The 16,246-nt window shown below is 31.3% G+C and overlaps 1 protein-coding gene across 1 annotated transcript in view; it reads right to left on the reverse strand.

Moving 5' to 3' along the window:
* Positions 1-5,334, reverse strand: part of LOC148306123 (multiple PDZ domain protein-like) — a 310,195-nt gene extending 304,861 nt beyond the window's left edge. Inside the window, exon 1 of the mRNA XM_088265577.1 lies at positions 5,167-5,334. The gene's annotated coding sequence lies outside the window, so the exon portion shown is untranslated. The remainder of the gene's footprint in view (positions 1-5,166) is intronic.
* Between the last annotated feature and the right edge of the window lie 10,912 nt (positions 5,335-16,246).

A 16,246-nucleotide genomic window follows, 5' to 3' on the forward strand; every position in this document is an offset into this window, starting at 1 on the left:
CTTTCATTATGTATTACTCTAATTGATACCTACCCCTATAAACTAGAAACTCCTTACAATTTTACAGTATCACAAATGTAGTCCATGACTATTCTGTAGGACCACATACCGACTAATTTATCGAATACAACATTTAAAAGAAACCAAGATTTTTCTCAATTGAGTATTTGTGTACGAACACATACCATAAATTATATGTTCATATGTGCAATCATAGATGGCAACAAATTCAAACTCAATATTATGACAGATGTCTCTAAACAGAACCTTCATCGAAGAAACAATACTGTGTTATTGTAATAATTTCAATAGATTTATATTATCCACTGACACTTCGTGATGGAATTGCATTTTTAATTTATTATTAGATTAAAACCAATATTTTTAGCTTTTCCACTTTTTTATTTGACCAGCGACCGGGTTTCGTCGTTACCGACATCATCAGACTGGAATAATTTCATATGACGTCTTAATATTAAAAAAATCGTGATTTCTCACTCAAATATTTATTTTATACTACCCTAGACTGGTACCTGATGCGCAGGTCTGGTCACCTTGCCATCTTTTAAACAACGATCTAATTAATACAGTATCAATCCAGTCAGAATAAAAAATATATTTTTTAAATTCCAAGTAATTGATTATCACGTAGGTATACGCATTGTTACTCTAAAAAAATAATGATCAATCCCAATTATATAATATACTCAAATGTGCTCCAAATAACAAGAGCAGGGAGACTGTTTCTGACGGATATTATCTGGAAGGTGTCCTGTCTGGGGCATGTGTTGACAGGAGACAAGTATGATCTATGGCACCTAATAGAGAGTCGACGAGGTGTGGGCAGAAGTCAATATTCTGGAATATACGATATTAGACGGGGATCAGGATCATCAAGGTACTGTTTAGAGATGCCCAAGACAAGGACAATTACTCCCAAGTGATAGTCGTCGTCAGAGGACCTAACATGACACAAACAGAAGAAGAAGAAGAATATAATCTTATGGATAGTGTCCACCAGCTAGCTCTCTGCGTTTAACATTTTAATTTAAAACTATAAGTTAAAATTTCTCCATCGATTTTTGACGATCCACTCAGTTACAGAAAATAATTTTCGGTGTTTCAAAAAAAATAAACAATACCCTGTTATTAAATTCATGTTTACCTATTTTATAATCACCTTCGTATTCAACGCTATCCACACAGTGTAAATTTCATATTTTCAAGTTATTTACACAATTTCCAATTTTCGAATATGATCGACATTTTGATTGTCTTGTTGGCGTGACAAGTACATATTATGTAATGATGGATTTATTTTACCGTGACAAAATAAAAATATTCCCGTGTGACACTCATTTACACTTTACACCGTTTGATCACAGTATTTTCACTTTTCTTTGAACTTTTTGGTGAGTTGGTTACTGACATTGTTTAGAAATTGATCAAACTTTCAAATTTTTAATGAGAACTTTAGTAGACCGTCGAAGAAGCTTTTAAATTAATTAATCTTTTTTTACGTTTAATTTTAATGTTAATTTTAAATTTAATATTTATGTTAATATTGTCGGTAAATTCAACATTGTTGTTTTTTGCAAATGTATTGCATGTTTGATTATGCCACTCTATAGTCTGGAAAACAATATATGTACGTAAAATGCAATTTCCCACTTTAAAATCGGTTTCTGTGAAATATTTTCACAGTTCCATTCTTCAGTGAAATAATTATGGCAAAAAAGTATGTAAAATTTCTTGAAACGTGTGGTTTATTCTTGAAAATGATTGATTTGCGGTTAGGTTCGTATTTGTGTAGATTACGGCGCATTGTATTACAAAAAAGAAATTATTTCTCAAGGAAAATTTATCCATAAAAATTTATTACACATATCTCATATACACGGTGTTCTGTAAATCATTTAACTTACATGTAATTATTGTTATAATACAATACTAAAACTGATTCAATTTAAATCCGTTTTGTCAGAAAAAAAATATTTATAATCAACCCCTGCCTTGTTGTGTATAAAACATAATTTTATCTAGCCTCACACCAATCTAATGATGTCAGTTACGGCAAAACCTGGTCTCTGGTCAAATAAAATTTAAAGTTGTTATTTTATTCTATTTACTAGTTTTTTTATCCTTAACAATAATAGTATTCACCTCAAATATTACAAACACGTGCAGTCGTGGACCATTTTTCAATAAACATTTTTTTAAAACCCTGACTAACCAGAAACTGTCCAAACCTTATTTCTGCTATGAACTTTATTATCCCGCTGAGACGAACAAGACATGTCAAACAAATTTGCGATGCGACGTAGGTACAATACGTCAGCAGTAACTTATGCACCCTTTAATCGTAACTCGACCTCTTATATCAACTAGACACACTCAACATTTACGTACTGCATGATAGTTCAAACGTGTTAAAAATTGAAATTTTTTCAAATATCTGAAGCAGAACCGTCGTGAGATTATTTTTAGAACTCAATAAAAAAATAAACAAATCTTGTATTTACAAGATTTGTTTATTTTTTTTTTTGAGTTCATTAAAAACAGTTGTGATGAAACCACCAAATGACAAATTGTAAGCTCTGTGAATGCACAGAGGTCCATATTCTCATATAAATATATTATTTGTATCTTTTCAAATGTCTATAAAAAAATAATTTATTAATAAATACGTTCGTAAAATAACAAATTAAAATAATTTACAATACAGGTTATTATATCGGACACTGGATTATTCACCCTACGGATGAGATGTCAATTTAAAAAGTGTCTCATCTTGAAATGAAACATGTCTCATTCTTCCCTTTTTTATGAAAGAAGATCTGCCCAGGTTTACTACCTGGCATTTGGCTGACTTAAGCGATCACTTTATACACTTGTGTAACGTTTTCAACGTCTGCCTATTATTGATTATCCATATTACATTAATTCTTGAAACCTGTAAATATGCAATGAATGTTCAATAATGGGCAGTAATGGTCAATAATGGTCAACGTTACGCAAGTGTATAAGGAGGTCGCTTAAACCAGCCAAATGCCAGTACGTAAGCCCTGGGATGCTCAAACTTCCATTATTCATTAAAAAAGGGAACATGATACATGTTTCATATCAAGATACCTTTAAAATTGATGATAATTTCTTTTTGGATCCTATCAGTCTGATAATGTCGCAAAAGCAATGAAATCGGTGATTGGTCGATGAAGAATATATGGTCCCGTGAAATATTCGAAGTTTTACAGATATTTAAAGTGATATATTGCTACGAAATCTATTTTTAATGGCTCAAAACAGTTTTTGTACACACTATAAATTTTTCGACACCGTGCTCTGAGCTCTTTTGTTTTATATTATGTGTGTATATTTCGTCGTTTGTATGAAATAATACGAAATATTGCGTGTGGAGAAAATATAAAAATAAAAATTTCGTAATATTTTCTTAATTCGTTGTGTTAACAGTTCGTGTTCGGTTTGAGAATTTTTTTTCAAATTCTATAATAAGAGCACTCTACGCGTATTTTAAATAATTTTACAATCGAAAACGTAAATTGCGATACGACAAATAACAATTCATTCAACAAATAAGTTTTTGGTGTAAAACTTCAGGATAAAGGAATATTATCTTCATCGTTAAATACACAAAGGTGAGGTGATCAGCTCTTCGCTTCAGGTAACAGTAGGTAATTTGAAATAAATATAAGAGTGAAAAGTCTATTTACTTTGACCCTCCTGGGAAAAGAACCCGAGACCTCTAGCTCAGTAACGTAACGCGCTAACCAGGTCAACCCGAGACACACAAAACGTATACAAATTCATGAATGTAGTGATACAAATGTTTAAGTAACATGAGCAGTATGGTGAATATTACGAATATGTATAAGGTGATCACTCAAGCCATTTTTAAGCCCTCTAAATGCCCAAAGATTATTATGTATACCTAAAAAAAAACATTTTTAATTAAATGAATATATTTGTTACTAGGTGTAGGTACTAGGTACCTACATTTTTTTTTTCATATGTTTTTAAATTTAAAAGTAAATTTAAACAAAATTATTTTTTTTCTAACCAAAATTTTTATAAAATGAAATTAAAACACAGTTTTTCTCTCGATATAGAAAAAAATACAAAAACAAAAAATAGCAGCCATTTTTATTCATTCATTTATACGAATGCTTTATGCATCAGTCTGTAGATGCCTGCTATAGTGTCCATAGAAAATAGCGTTCATTGAACCGATTTAGACAGATGAATGAAAAATGAATCATTCTTTGAATGAACGGAATCTCAATTATCCTTTATCAGAACTTATATTTAAATTCAATTATAACACACATCAAATAAAATAAGGTTATTGCCAATTTAAATCACTTTAAATTAACGTTGAATTCAATTTAAGTAAAAAACGTACTCAAATTTAATTGACAGTCACAATAATTAAGAAATGTATATTTTATTGCATATTTCGAACACTTATTTATTTTATCGGATAATATTATTTTAAAATTGATTAAAATGAATTTTAAATTGGAAAGCAATACATGTTATTACATTTTGTTAACAAGTATAACTGTTTTGTATTTTATCAATTTATTAAATTTCATATTTAACATTTTCTATAGTGAACATTGACCTACTGAAATTTCTACATTTGAAAAAATAATAATAGATTTATATTATCCACTGACACTTCGTGATGGAATTGCATTTTTAATTTATTATTAGATTAAAACCAATATTTTTAGCTTTTCCACTTTTTTATTTGACCAGCGACCGGGTTTCGTCGTTACCGACATCATCACCAGTCTGATGATGTCGGTAACGACGAAACCCGGTCGCTGGTCAAATAAAAAAGTGGAAAAGCTAAAAATATTGGTTTTAATCTAATAATAAATTAAATAATAATAAATTTAAACTGCCCGATTGATTTTCAAAACCTGATTTGTCACGTTTGAAACAAAGGTTTTTTTTAATGACTTACCCGTTTAATTTATCTTACTGTTTTCAATGACTTTTATTTAAAATAACAAAGTTTGAAAACAGTGATAAAATATTGCTTTGTTTTTTTCTCTCTCAGAATTCACCTTGGAAACGTTAGAAAATAACATCCCTCTATAGCAAAAGGGTGGCAGGTTGTATGTTTACTAAAGTACTCACCTTAATTCACGGCCTTGCGAGCACAAAGGCTCCAGTTTGTGTCCTAAACAGCCTTCGTCGTGTCTTTTGTCTCGTTTATTAGAAGAAAGAACTGAAAACTGAAACGCGGTTCCTGAAACAGGTTTCAGGACGTCACGACGCTCGGGTAACGACGCCCAGGAAGCGACTAACCGTCTCGACCGGCGCTGGGTCCCGCGGGCGCGTGCGCGCTGCGCAGGGCTGTACACACTGTAATCTATACTATAAACAATAATTCATATATATCGCTCCGTTCATGTGCACATACAAGTGCGTTCTATGTTCGCGTAGATATGGTTCGCTCATTGTTAGAACGAATGCGCGTAGCATTCAATTTGCAATAGCGCATTTTTTCAATATTTCCAAAGCTGAATTTCAATTTATTTAAATAAGTACCCAACCAATCGGAAAAACCGAAAAAAAATATGATTTAAAGAATCAGCATCTTAAAGGATCTTTCATACGCAGTAAAAATATTTGATTAAACAAAAATAATGTTTTAAATAGATACATAATTTTTAACTTGTCCAGGAGTGAGTTTTTTTAAAAATATTTTTTTACTCTTTATAATTTATGTCGTAGTCGATGCTATAAGCAACATATTTTCTTGAATAAAAAAAAAACGTACACCAGTAAACATGATTTATCGCAACATTGGCAATTTTGACATTAATCATGTTTTAAACATGTTTTGATAAAAATCACGTCATAACTCATATTTTGTATTGGTTGTTTATATACGACCATACTCCTGAAAAGGTTAAATAACTGTCTTACTAATGGTACATGAAAAATTCAAAAGGAAACAGTATATTAAGAAAATATTATAAAAAATTTAATAAAATGAATTTTTTGCTTTCTCGGCGTAAATATTTACTATGTATTTTTATTTCCCTACATGAATTAGTTAGTAGGAGCTTTGTATCCGAGTAAAAATAACGGTATTTATATATTGTTTGTACCAATTTTTATTTCACCTGCCAACAAAATTAATGTTCTATGATAATTAAAATATCGTCATCGGTATAATTTCAAGGTAATTTATTAAAAAATACAGAGCAAGTAAAAACGATAACTTTTTTTTGTTTACATTTTCATTCAAATTCCATGCAAATACATGCGCGATATAAAGTCGCATAAAAAGAGCGACGGATTACCAAATAAGCTCATATGCTTTCAAATAAAGAGATCCTCAAATTCATTTAACGATTTGAAAAACTAGCTACGAAGATACTGCCTATTGCAAAACATCATAATCTCCCATTTTGCATATTTAATTGGTCAAGAATTAATAAACAGTAACACATGGATGATCATACCATTATCGAAATAATAATGAGTGATCGTTATTCTTTCGATGACGCGAATTACATATTACAAATCTGTTTGTATCGAATTTTCGTTCATATTTTACCTACTTCCTCAGTGATTTCCTGGGTGTAAGTATTTCGTTTGTTAATTTCTCTTATTCTTCCCTCAAACGCACCCAGTGATGCATAGGGCACTGCATCATATAAACGCAGTGTTTTCTTGATCATTAACACGTGAAGGAAAGGTGATCAGCCAGTGTAGTTTTAAATAAATATTAGAGTGAAAAAATCGCTTATATTTTTTTGACCTCCCCTGGGAATTGAACCCGGGACCTACGGTACGGTAACCGAGCGTGCTGGCTATTACACTTCAGAGGCGGATAATAAATTATAAATCAATAAGTGGCGGATAATCAATATTATAAATCTGTTTACATCGTATTTCCATTTATTATTTTAGCACCTATTTCTTCAGTAGTTTCCTAGGTATTTCGTGTGTTAAATTAATCCCAATAAAAATACCCGATACCCACAGGAGTAGCCTGAGAGTAATCCGGTCGTCCACAGCTGACCGGATTAATGGTATTAAAATATAAACAAGGTTTAGGTAATTATTCGTAGAGGTGGCACTGTCAGAAGTCGATATTACGATACTAATTATATTCCCTAACTAATTACCAAGTTTCGTATGCCCTGGCGTCCCGGGTCCAGCGCTCGCCCCCTCCCCCCCTCACAGAAGGGTCGCATGAATGGGAGAGAGAGAGGGACGCACTTATCCCCCCTTGTCAGCCTGTCCCCCTCACACCCCCGCCCGCCGCCCTTCGGCCTACTGAGAAGAGCGGACCGCTACTGACAGTGTAGCCTTACTAAGGGCAAAAGGAGTAACTGACTTTTTAGGTATTTTCATATAACTATAGAAAGAATAATCGGCAAATTAATAAATGTATAAAAATCATAAAATTATCGGTATTTTACTTGTTTAAATCTCTAAGAAAGATGAAGGGAAATAAAAAGTCGAATATTCTTGTTTTCATTATAACAAAATAAATTGATGTCATCAAGTGTGGCTTCTTTTTGTTTCGACCCCTAAAATCGTAATCCCTAAAACTTGCACGACTTTTATAGCGCTTTTCCTTTTCTGCGAAGCGTACGTACTATTTAATTTTTTATAATTTTATAATACAAAAAAAAATTGCTTTTATTTCTTCGTTTTATTTTTTCAAGTAATTAACTAATTGTACATATTTCAATTATCTGTATTCTCAACTATGAGAATTCATTTTGCTGTTGAAATATCGTTATGACGTTATTAAAATCTGTAGGTTACTGTTAAGTATTTAAAAAAATTACAAACGTTGCTGTGTAATTCTAGCCCACAACTAAACATTAAATATTTTTTCTACAAAAAAAGTAGCAGATAATTTCGCAAGTAGAAAGATTTAAACATGCAATTCAAACATAATAAAATAACAACTATGTAATTTTTTCCACATTAATTTTATTTTACCAACAACTTGGTTTCGTCGTAACTGACATCGTCAGACTGGTCTGACCATGATCATGTGGAAAAAATTACACAGTTGTTATTTTATTATATGAAATGTCAGTACAAAACGTAAATGCAATTCAAACGTTTTTTCTTCTTTTGGTTTATTGTATTGTATTGTTTGTAGATACCTCCCTTGTGCTTAGTGCAGTATAGTATACGTATATAAAATCAAATACGTATATTTTTACGCTGTGCTATTCCGTATCCTGAGCTTTGTTCCTTACATTAATCAATATGTGATATTTAAAACAAATATTTGTGTTTAATACAAAAGAGAAATTTAAATAACACACAATAACCAAATGTGGATTGCATTTAAGGTGACCATGAGTGAGAGAATTCAGGTTAAATTCCCGAAAATTCACGTGATTACAACGGATATGCATGTACAAAAACTGTTTTATAGGACATTTACTTTGAACACACAGATTGGCATTGCACTTTTGTTAATTAAGTAAACACAAAAGCAACTATCGCTTTTCTTATCTCGCTCGGTATAATACCTCTGGACGTAAGAGATAAACACGACGAATGGGCTAGAGGTGTGCCCACTTACTGAATTACAATAATTAATACAATTTATTTCAAGCTTGTGGTAAGTGCAATAATATATTGGTCACTCATTCTGTTCCGCAGTATTTGTTCTGTAGTACTAGCGTATCGGATAAATAGCAATAACAGAAATCGCTCACTCCTTTCAACAACGTCATATATCAAAAATCGACAATTTTCAATTGTGCATGTTTTCGGAATGCCCAGAAAATGTACTATATCCCAGTCAAAGCGAGATATTTTTAACTTAATATTTACCCGCTAAATTGCTGAAAGTGTTGTTTTTACATTTTGAAGAAAAGTTATTGTTTAATTATTTATTTAAATATACTAAATATTTTTTAAAATAAAGAAAAAACATTCAGGTTTTACCTAAAAAGATCTGTTGCACAGTAAAAAGTTCAGTAAGTGGCTTGATATGTATTTTTAAAACATTGTTTTATATTTTTAAACTTTAAAAACGATATCCTAGAAAATCAAGTTTTTTTTATTTATGACGTTGTTGAAAGGAGTGAGGGAAATGTGCGCAGGACTGCCTTATGAAGTGTCGTAGTCTAACTCAAGGATTTATTAGTTTTCCAATCTCCTTAGTAACAATTTTTATTTAATTTTAACATTAATTCGCATTCAATGAGGATGGAACCCACGCTCATCTATACTGATACAAACTTATTTTTCTTCACATCCATCATGCCCTCCGATTACGTAGAATTTTGACACTACCAGAATTTAAGTTCTGATCGATCTGGTTGTGCCAAATCCGTTTTGGCGGTCTTCGTTTTGTTCTCCCATTTACCTTTGCCAAATATACTTTTTTAGTCACTCCCTCGTCCCATATCACCTCAAAGAACTTTTCTTTATCATTTCAGTTATCCATAGTTAATCATTTCAATTATCCCTGTGTGTAAAATTTAGCATTTGTGAAGTAACATTGGGACAAACTCAAAATATTTTTGAGTTATATTATACGTTGTTAAAATATTTATTATTAGTAATATTATTTAATTATTCATAAAAGGATATGGCAAACCTGGAACATTGTGATAAGAATTTTATCTACACTAAACATCAGTCATTTATTTTGTGGTTTTACTAACCTAAATAAAATAGTCGATGTAAATTTATTCAAAAAATTCTATTTCATAAAAAAAATATGCTTCGTGAAGCGGTTATCGAATTTGTTCATCCTCCCAAGCAATAACCTTATCTCAAAATAAATTTCAAATGCAAATGAAAAAGTGTTTTGATTTTTATGCTATAGATTTTTGACATCCAAACATTTTTGTGAATATTATTACCGTTAAACTATGTCGGCAAATTTAAGTCTTAAGGTCCAATTAATGATATGCGTCTAGTAAGAATGCCAAGCGCGCCTCTTTATTAATAAATTGCCGAACGAACCCTTTTCACTTTTGTATATTCATATTTCCAATATCTCATGAGACCTTATTTTACTAATTTATTATTTCAATGTCTCTATCGTTCCTACTCATCTTTAAATTAACAATATCAAGATTAGTTAGCAGGTTTGATCTTGATTAGTACCTATGGCCCAAAACCACACCTCACCGGGAAACTCGACATCTGGGCGCAAGCGATTCTCATTGTCTACGGGACAAATCACACATTTGAGCCAAAATAATATATGTTTATTTTTAAAACAAAAGCAATTAATGTTTTTAAAATGAAATCATTTATTTTAAGACCCACGTATTGAAACATTATTGAACACATTCACAAAAATGTTTATGTAAATATATTTAAATTTATATACATAAAAATACATATATGGTATATACTATCATTTAAAAATTCATATACATAATTAACATTTTTAGCAAAGACTCGCCAAGCCATTTTACATGTTTCTTGTAAGTGGAGTTTTGTTTACATACGTTTTTTCCTATTTTAACATAATATATGCACTAAAAAGAAAGAAAAAAGAACATAAAATTCATGATACAATATTTACAATATTTACCCTTGACCGTTTACCCATTCCTTTATTTTGCCTTTGTTCCATATTTTTGTTTGCCCTCTCACCTCCGCCGACAACAAATAAAAAATGTGTATATGTGTGTTGTTTATTTTATCTGTTTCAAGAATATTTTAGACATTCACAAAATTTATTTAAAATAATACCATCATCATCAAGCAAATAGTACTGCTACGATTAGTAAATCACTCCTAACATCCTTTTTGTGCGGAATTAGCTTCATGAAACGGTTCATTAAAGCGCCCTTTTTTGTTCCGTAACGATCCTATAAAGCGACGTTTATGATTTGGCAGAAATGTGTTGTGTGTCCGCGGTACACGATATTCCAGACGAGATAATTAATCAAGGGTAGAAGAGAGAGAATTATTTGGATTAATGCCGTGAAAGGGTTTTTAAATTTCAGCGGCGAGAAACAAAATCGTTTAAAATTAATCTTCCTCTTCCAGTTCCCTTCAGTCGCGCTGTGCTACAAAGGGAAATCATTATTTCTCATTTTCAATTTTGGGCCCAATTTATTATCCAACGTTGTTTGAAGAATGTAGTTCGTTGTTTTAGTTTATTATACTTGGGAGTAATAAAATATTTTATATTATTTTTTGACATCTCGTCAAAGATGAAGAAGAATATGGAAGTCTGGGCATTAACGGGGCTGACGACCGTCATAGGCTGGTTTAAGTGATCACTTATCACACGTGCAGCATTCACCAATTCTACCCATTATTGACAACCACACTACTCAAATTCTTGGAAGTTCTATATATGAACCAATTTTGAAACATTATTCTTGAATCACTGAACCTTCACTAGAGACATCTTTGATGAAATGTAAAAAAATAATATGAAAACAACTCCTGTAATTGGAGATAATCTAGATTTTGTGAACAAGTATTTGGACACACTCAAAATGTTGTATCATATTTTATAATTTTGTCCATTCTGTTCTAAGAAGGGCTTTTATAAGACCCAAGATTTGTAAATGGTACATACAATAACGCAGTAGGTAAGTATTACTTTTGTAGGAATAACTCGCAAAGCCCTTATTTTAGAAACTTGTCTCTAGATAAAGCATACGGATGGCATACATGAAAACACATCACGAACTCCCAGACCAATTGGAAATAAATATTTATTGATTTTTTTTTTTGCAATTGGCGGGAATCGAACCTGCGACATGAGTTTCGGAGTCAACCGTCTACCCATTTTCGCCAAAACGCCTATTGTCTGTATAATAAATGTATTGAATAGTTTTGAGTAGGAAATGGGATGACTAAACATTTTCTGCAGATGTCCTCTGTGCTGGTCTGGGTTGTGGAGACGTCTGTGTACCAGTCACAGTCGGGTTGGAAATCGGATCTAGATAACTAACTGAACTAACTAACTACTAATCCTTTTCACTGCCTACATTGCTCACTCCTTGAAACTTGTAGTGGTTTTCGAAATTTGTAATTATTTAGATTGGCAACGACAGGGACATTGAAAGCTCTTAAATGTAAATTCACAGTGAAATGGCTAAACAGTTTTGTGTCACATTTTCTTATAATATAACTTTAAAAAATACTTTGCAAAAGTGGTCTATAGGATATTCTTAAGGTCATATCTATCAGATCTATGAATATGTTTGGAAGTTTTTCATACCAAGGTAATTACACATTTACGTGTGTGTGTGTATATATATATATATATATATATATATATATATATATATATATATATATATATATATATATATATATATATATATATATATATATATATATATATATATATATATATATATATATATATATATATATATATATATATATATATATATATATATATATATATATATATATATATATATATATATATATTAATATGGTAAAGTTAATCCATTACAAAGATTTAGTTAATGCAACGTGAAAGAAAGCCTAATTATTTTAATAATTCAAATAATGAGTACATAAATATTTTATTTGTTACGTTTTTCGGGTTTTAAAAACTTAACATTTGTTAAAAGTAATTTATGTACCCACTCTAATAAATATAAATTATGGTTTTATTTATTAGTAACAGATTTTACAACTCCTACTTTCAAAATGTTCACAGGAGAGGTATAAATTTTTATTGATAAAAATTAAATAGGGAATTTCGAGATCGATTTCATATTTTTGTTTAATAAGTCAATATTACAAACGGCCCGCAGCCGATCATCCAGAAGGTAGCCAGCATAGTTTCAGTGATTGTCGGACGAAATTTTAGTCAGGAAAATCAGGCATTTGATTCAACTGTGAAGTTCTCTTATTATATTACGATCCTCTCAAAACTTTACGAGATTTGCACCTAACTTAATTCCATTGATGAAGATTAAAATGTGGAATTAGAGCTTGTCTGATTAATTCAAACTCTACATCACTTAGTTAGTGACGCTAATACCTTTGCAAAGCTTTTGTTGAGGGATGAACAATTCTCCAAAAGAATTTATACTTTTTACTTGTCTACTTGACCTCTTAGTTTTTAACATGGTTATTTTATTTATTTATTATGTGTTAAAATCAAACACTATTTTTTCCAGTCTAAATAACATTAGTTTGAAAATGCCATAACAAGGCGAAACAGTTGTCACAAATTTAATTTTTATGCGTGAAAATTACTTTTAAATTTTATTTTTAATTTAACAATAAAATACAATTAAGTAGACTCAAAAAATCAGTGATTGATTTTAACATTCAATGTATAAATTAAAATGGATTTTCAACAAATTAAACGCCAAATCTATAAATGATTAAATGGTTATTTAATTTGTGTCAGTACACCTACCTACCTACATAATATATATATATATATATATATATATATATATATATATATATATATATATATATATATATATATATATATATATATATATATATATATATATATATATATTATGTGATACTATATTCAGCCAACATTTAGAATAGAGGGAGGAGTGGGTACCTACCCATGATTAACTATTCATGTTCATATTTGGAATATTGTAATAATGATCGGCACGAAATACGATAGGGTAATAATTCACGAACACAGGATACTAGTATATAACAATATGATCCATGGTGTAACATATTTCTCCATATTATTCCGCAGCGAAATCCTCGTAAACCAAAGGTTAATTCCACAAACCGCAAGTATTTAAATATTTCTCTACGGGGAACTTGAAGCGTGTAGGGTAAACAGCATATTTACCGCCCGCATGAATAATTTCGATTGTTTTAAACATTATTTTTCACTTCTTAACCTCACTGTTGTTCATCAATATGTAAAAGAAAATGGAAGTCTGGACATTAACAGGGTTTGCGACCGTCGTGACAGTCGTAGGCTGGTTTAAGAGATCACTGTACAGATTGTATCATTAACTAACCGTACCCATGATTGACAACCACACAAGCTTTTATTAATTAGAAACTCTTTCATTTGCTTTTTTCACAAGCTTTTATCAATCAGAAGCTCACATAGAGTTCCGAATCCTGGATTTTTTTTTCAATATTTTTTTTTACAAAATACATATTTAAATGATACAAAATAGTTGGTAAATATACAATACATTTCAAATATAACGTTTCTACCTCTCTAATAAAGTAGATAAATATAGGATTATATTCACATACTTGAGAAAAGCTAGAAAACATAATTTTCAAGTTTTAAATTGTATTAGTTTGATTGTTTTAATTCATATTAGTTAATTGTCAATAGATTGTTTTTAATTTATATTACTTAGTGGTCGATCTTTATTTTTTCTGCCATCTCTCCACTGCTGGATGTTGGCCTCTTCTAAATTCTTCCAAACTTCTCACGTCTGGACTTGCTCAATCCACTTCCAATCCGCGACGGGGACAATGTCATCGGCCCATCTTTTCTGGGGCCAATACTTGTCAATACGAATATTAAAATGCATTTTTTTACTAAAATGTAATATTCCTAACTAACCAACCATCATGCCGCTTCACCGCAAGGGTGGGCAGAGAGAAAGAACGCCACACCAATCTTCGCCTAATCTACATTCATGCATCTCCTCATAGATACCTGCCGATTATTTTGACTCCTGACCCAACCACTCCCAAGTATTTGAAATACTTGATCATAATGTCTTCTTCTTTTTTTTTCTAGATCCTAAGGATCTGTTTGTGCCTCCGCTTGTAGCTCTTGGGATGTTGACTCCCAGCTGTCTTTCCACCTTTTTGGAGGCCTGCCTGGGGGTCTGCGTCCTTCGGGGCTACCTTGAAGGGCGATACGTGGAAGTCTGTCATCTGACATTCTGTTTACATGATCATTCCAGTATCGCATTCGTTTTCGTCCCCACCTCACGATATCCTCCGTCTTACACATGCTCCGGATGTCGGTATTTCTTACTCGGTCTTGCAATGTGTTTCCGGTTATGGATCGGAGAGTCTTCACCTCGGAGGTTCGAAGTCGAGATTTTGTTCTAGAAGTATCCACTCTTGGCTCAATCCCATAAGTGTTCATAATCATAATGTGTTCTTGTTAATTTTATATTAGAAATGTTCTAAAAAATTGTTTAATATAAATAATACGTATTTTAAAAATAAAGTATAGTAAGTAACTTCTTGAGTGTGAATGTTTTATTATTAAAGTGATTTTTTTAATTATGAAATGAAACCAAAAAAATAATTTTAATAAAAACAAATCACATTTACAAAAATTATCGTAAAAGCTCAAACGTGTCCTTTAAGCAATAACGTTTTATTTGAGACAAGCTCTACCGGCCACGAGGTGCTCAATCTGGTCAAATAGAAAAGAAGAAAATATGTAAAATTTCACAATGCTTGTGTTGCAATGAAAATATTAAAAATCTTTGAAATGAAAATGCAATCGAATACATTAAAAGTGATAGCCGCTGTCAAGAAGCAAGCTATCCGCTATGAGCAATGTTTAGTATAGCGCATGTTGCTGTTTTGACAGACGGTGGAACGGTGAAGTAAAAAAAGCTGTTTTTCAACAAACAACAAATATTTTTTGCCTGTCATTTCTTACATTTTTATTTGCATTTGAATACGCGAGTATTGAAATGCATAGTCGTATCAAAATTTCAAAGTAATCGATGAGTAACTTTAGGAAATTTAAGACTTGAAGTAAACGAATATTTACATTTTTATTTTCATATATTTTTAGTATGTACGATGACAGATTTATTTATTTTTTATTATGAGGTCAAGGGATATTACATCCCTTATGTCACTGCGACCATATTAGGTATATTGTGACCTCCCTCTATATTAAAGCTCAATATCAAGGACCTACATGAGTCATGTAGCTTACGACCTGTCTTGGTGGTAAGAGCTTCACCTTCTCGGAGTCTAGTAGTGATCCTAAAAGGATGTGATTTCGTTTGCGAGTGGGTGCGTCACAGTTATAGAGAACATGGATTGATGTTTCGTTATCCTCCATACAAAATTTGCATACTGGGGAGTCATGTAGTCCAATTTTTCGGAACACAGATATTGTTTTTTTTTTTAATAATGAATACGCACATAGAATACGGAATTTGTAATATTGCCGCAGTAAAAACTATCATGAGGCCGATAACTGGACGTTTACCCTACAATATGCGCATTTAAAAATAGGTATAAAGGTATCAAAGTAAAACCATTATCCTCAGTATCCAAATACTCG

The sequence above is a fragment of the Brachycentrus maculatus genome, unplaced genomic scaffold (assembly GCF_059751285.1).
Source record: "Brachycentrus maculatus isolate JH-2025_06_01 unplaced genomic scaffold, ASM5975128v1 h1tg000252l, whole genome shotgun sequence".
In the NCBI taxonomy this organism is placed as follows: Eukaryota; Metazoa; Arthropoda; class Insecta; order Trichoptera; family Brachycentridae; genus Brachycentrus; species Brachycentrus maculatus.